At 36.2% G+C, this 5593-nt stretch overlaps 1 pseudogene; it reads left to right on the top strand.

Annotated features, from left to right (window-relative positions):
* Positions 1 to 2902: 2902 nt before the first annotated feature.
* On the top strand, positions 2903 to 5130 carry LOC120171899 (annotated as a pseudogene).
* The last annotated feature ends 463 nt before the right edge of the window (positions 5131 to 5593 follow it).

A 5593-nucleotide genomic window follows, 5' to 3' on the forward strand; every position in this document is an offset into this window, starting at 1 on the left:
AAATATTATGATGTGGTCATTGGCGTTGAGGTTTCCAATCAACATGTCAACTATGTAAGCAATTCTCCTTTAGATGGCTTATCCGATGACAATGGTCACACCACGATTACAAGATTTTTGTTTTATGAACTGGCAGAATGAGTTAGCAGAGCAAAAGTATCTGTTGGTCAAGACTCGTTCATCATTAACGTCCGGTGACTTTCTTCACGATAAACCTCAGAAAACACCTCACCAATGGAAGGAAGAGGTTTGATGCTGAGAATTATGCCATGTAAAATATCCAAACTCTTATAAAATCCATTGAGAAACTAGAAAATATGTTTCTGGTTCACTATCTTCTTGTAGAGGGCAGCATCTGTCACACAAGTCCACGCATGAGTCTCATACAAATCGATTTGATGCCTATACATGTTCAACGTGTTAAATTAGTGAATAACACTCAAATATTCTTGCTTCAGATTGAAGGCTTTATTTTCGATCCTAAATAACTCTGATATATTATCAGTGCTGAAATATGTCTCTGTGACAGTATACCAGATTTCATGTGTTGTATTATAGAGTAAGAAGTTTTCTCCAATCCCAGGAGACATCGTGTTGATAAACCATGACATAACCAAGATGGTTTCTTGAAGCCACATTTCATAACTGGGATCAGTTTCACCAGGTCTGGCAGTCCCGCCTCTCATGTAACCAAGTTTCCCTATGCCTGTGATGTGACTAATTGGGACCATTGGAGGTAATTATGGCCCAACAGTTTGTGTACTATTACAGAGGTAGAAGAATCAGCAAGAACATCATTGCTAGGATGGCTTCCACTATCGGAATTAATTTCGGAGGAAGAGGATGGAGCCATTGGAGAGAGATGAGAACGTTAATTCCTACACTGATACCATCTGAGTTTTAGAGAAACTAAAATTGTCTCTAGGAATTTTATTTACTTATCATTTAACTTACGAAGTAAAGACTATTCTTACTTATAGAACTCTGCAACAAATAACTCTAACAAACTATTTCAACTTTAAAATTTAGAAAACTAAAACTAACAACCTAATGTTTAGGGATCTCTAACCGATAGAATCTATAACCAACAATATATGCTTGTATATATATTTATGTATATATATTTATATATATTATGTCTCCATATTTTGAGTGCAAAAGAAACTGTTCCAAATCATGAGTGAGATATTTTCTTTCATGCCGTTTCAACTATCAGGATGCATATGCTATCACTTTGCCTTATTGTATGAGAACACATCCTAGTTTATTCAAGGATGCATTAGTGTAAAGTACTTAGTATTTTCTCGATTCGAGTTGTGTTAGAACTGAAGCTTCTTTCAAAAATTTTCTTTAACTCCTCAATGCTTTTTTGTTGCTCTCTTTCCCACATGAAAGGTACTTATTTCTAAAGCAGCCGCGTCATCGGTGCAACAATCATGGAGAATCCTTTAACAAAACAATAATAATAACCTGCCAACCTTAGAAAACTAGGACCTCAATGATATTTTAAGGTGGTTCACAATCTACAATAGCCTTAATCTTTTGTGGATCTACTCGAATGCTTGCCGTTGAAACTATGTGTCCCAAAAAGTTTACTTCGGTAACCAAAGCTCACACTAGTTAAATTTGGAGTTTCTTTTCTCGAAGGGTTTGGAGTACAATCTGAAGATGCCTATCATGTTTTTCCTTAGATTTGGAGTATACTAGAATATCATTTATAAAAACCACTACAAACTGATCTAAGTGGGGTTAAAAAAATAGGTTCATCAAGTCCATGAAAGTGGCAGGTGCGTTCGTAAGTCCAAACGGCATCATGAGAAACTCATAATGCCCATACCTTGTCTTGAAAGTAATCTTTAGAATGTTAGTCTCCTTAATCTTCAATTGGTAATGCCTTGATCTTAAGTCAGTCTTCGTCTCTAAGCTGATAAAAAATGTCATCTATCCTTAGAAGTGGGTACTTGTTTTTAACAGTCACCTAATTCAATTTTCTATAATCAATACATAGTTTCAAGTAACTGTCATTCTTGAAAAATAAAATTAGAGCTCCCTAGGGTGACACACTTGGATGGATAAACCCTCGACTCAATAATTCTTGAAGTTGGGTCTTTAATTCTTGAAATTCAGTTGGTGCCATCCGATAATGAGCTATGGACACGAGTGAAGTTCCTGGGTATACCTCAATTCCAAACTCAATCTCTAGATCTGGAGATAATCCCAATAATTCCTCAAAGAACACGTCAAAGAATTCTTTTACAATTTAATAACTTTCTAAACTTGGAGTTGGTATTTCAGAATTTATTACGTACGTTAAATATGCTTCTCCACCCTGGCTCAAAATCTTATTAGCGGTTAAGGCTGAAATCACTCAAATGTTGTCCCTTTTCTCTTCTTGAGATACCACCACTCTCGATCCGCATGGTCTTCGTAATTTAAGTTGTTTAATCTTACATTCGTAATCTTACATCATGCTGGACAACTAATCCATTCCTAAAATCACGTAAAAGAAGTTCCATACAAAATGTTCCATCGACTATAATATGTTTCTTTATTGAGTCCATCAACTATTAAAAGTTATAAAATGATCATTTGGCTATTCATATATTCCAAACTTGTCTTTTGTTATTAAAAAATTGATGACATTTTAAGCTAAAGTTAAACTGTTAATTGTGATATGATAAAATATGATCTCATAATCTCAATTGACCATATCCAAATTATCATGTTAACGTTCAGTTGAGATAATAGCCAATTTTTTTAACAAAAATAATGAGTATAAAATATATGAATAATCAGGTGATATTTTTTAACTTTTAATAATAAAATAACTTAAAAAAACAGTTGGTGCTCATTCATGGCTTCGCGCATTACCCTATCAGATGCGGACTCTCCTCATTCATTGTAGAGCTTTTATTTATCCCATAAAACCTCAAAAACGCAGTTCAACAAACGATTGGAATTCGATTTTATTTGGTGTGCCGTTCATGCCCAAGATGGAACCAAATTCCACTTCCACGATTTTGCCATGTAAATCTCTATATTGAACAATGTTGAAGCTATTCCCGCGTAAACAATCGCCATTTCTTTACACCAAATACCCTTCAAATCTTTCTAAAATACCATCTTTCTCATCCTCATCATCTGAATCTCACAAAGGATATCCTCAATACCCGAAACCCTCAACAAGCTCTCAAGCTTTTCAATTCCAATGCCAATGTCTTAAACCCTTTGAAGAATCTCGAGCCTTACTCAGTCATGATTAACGTGTTGACTGGTGCTGGACTTTAAGCGGACGCCATGTGTTTGATAAAATTCCTAATTGAAGCCCTCCAAAGCTCTTTGAAACCCACCGTGCTTGCCACTTGCTTTTCAACGCCCTTAAGAGATTACAAACCTCGAAATTCACTCCCAATGTGTTCGGGTCCTTAATCATTGCATTTTCCCAGATGGGTTTAATCGACGATGCGTTGTGGGTTTATAGAAATATCAAAACTTTCCCTCAAATGCAGGCTTGTAATGCACTTTTACATGGATTAGTTAAGTTGGGCAGGTTTAACTCGATGTGGGATAACTACAAGGAATTTCTTTCACGGGGGTTTTTGCCCAATGTTGGCACTTATGGGGTGTTGATAAATTGTTGTTGTTATCAAGGTGATGTTTTGAAGGCACGCGACTTGTTTTACGATCTGTTGATGAAAGGATTTCCACCCAATGTTGTCATCTACACGACTGTCATAAAGTTTCTTTGTAACGAAGGTATGATGCTGGAGGCAGAATGCATGTTTAGATTGATAAAAGAGTGGCATTCCCTTCCAAATTTGTACACTTACAATGTTTTGATGAATGGATATTTCAAGATGAACAACGTCAAACGAGCCTTTGAAATATACAGGAGGATGATTACTGATGGTTTGGGACCGAATATTGTTACTTTAGGTATCCTGATTGATGGACTTTGTAAGATGGGTGAATTGGTAGTAGCAAGGAGTTATTTAGTTTGTATGCTCAAAGTATGGTGTTTTGCCCAACATTTTTGCATACAATTGCTTGATTGATGGCTACTGTAGGGCAGGCAATGTATCTGAAGCAGTGGAGTTGATCTCAGAAATGGAGAATATGAAAATTTTGCCTGATGTTTATTCATATAGTATACTAATTAAGGGTCTTTGTAGTGTTGGCAGAGTGGACGAAGCAAGCTTTTTAGTGCAGAAATGAAGAAAGGTGGAGTTTTAGCTAATTCTGTGACTTACAATTCCCTGATTGATGGGTACTGTAAAGTAGGGAACATGGAGAAAGCTTTGCAGATATGTTCTCAAATGACTGAAAATGGTATAGCACCGAATGTCATAACTTTCTCTACATTGATCGACGGTTATTGCAAAACTGGAAACCTGGAAGCTGCCATGGGTTTTTAATCCGAAATGATTATCAAAGGCATCGTTCCGGATGTGGTGGCATACACAGTTAATCAATGGGTACTGTAAAAATGGTAATATTAAGGAGGCATTCGGGGTGTTGAAGGAGATGCTTGAATCGGGATTAACACCCAATTCTTTCACATTAAGTAGTTTAATCGACGGCCTTTGCAAGGAGTGAAGAGTTTCGGAGGCTTTCAGCTTTTTGTTGCCGAAGACTAGAGCCGGTATCAGCAAAAACGAAACTGATGGCTTGTTTTGCTCCCCAAATCATGTGATGTGTACAAGCTTGATTCAGGCCATGTGCAAGGAGGGACAGGTATTTGAAGCAAGTAAAATTTTCTTGGATTTGAGATGCAGCGGTTTGATGGTAGATGCAGCCGTGTACATTGTCATTTTAGAGGGTCATTTTCGAGCAAAGCCTATGATCGATGTGATGATGTTGCACGCAGATATGATAAAGATGGGCGTCATGCCAAGCATCGCCATCAACATGATCATAGCCAGGGGTTATCAAGAGATTGGAGACTTGGGATCAGCTCTAAGATGCTCTGAGGATTTAGCAGTTGAGAGGAATCTAGGTGACCAAAATCACCTAACTATACAGTTGATAAGTACAGTAGGATGAGTTTGTGATCTATGTTGCACGGAAACAGATACGGGGACGGGGACAAGAAACGACAATTTTTAAAATTACAGGGTACGAAGACGGCAAGGGTACGACATATAAAATAATTTTAAAATTATAAATAGATGTAAAAAGTTATAAATAAAATCAAATATCAAGACTCAAACAATAATATTAATTTTAAAATAATAAAATCCATAAATAAATCACAATATTAAAATATCAAATCTTAAAATTTAAATTAAGATAAAAAATAGGGTCTTTAGTTGTGATATCATCAAAATCAAGCAGTGACATTCTCAATATCAAGATAAACTTCTGATATTGTATTCCTGCAAGCAACAAAAAGACCTTACAAGTTGTTTTAACATTTTTCAGCTCTGCCGACACATGGCAATGGAATTTGAAACTACGTTTCTTACATTTCTCTAAATACCAATGTTTTCAAAATCGGACCGGACATTGAACCGGTGAAGGTACTGGTTTACTGGTTCAACCAGGTTCAACCGCGGTTGAATCGGATTTTATATAAAATAATATTTTTTTTAAT

Source organism: Hibiscus syriacus, unplaced genomic scaffold (assembly GCF_006381635.1).
Source record: "Hibiscus syriacus cultivar Baekdansim isolate YM2019G1 unplaced genomic scaffold, ASM638163v2 tig00111837_pilon, whole genome shotgun sequence".
Classification (NCBI taxonomy): Eukaryota; Viridiplantae; Streptophyta; class Magnoliopsida; order Malvales; family Malvaceae; genus Hibiscus; species Hibiscus syriacus.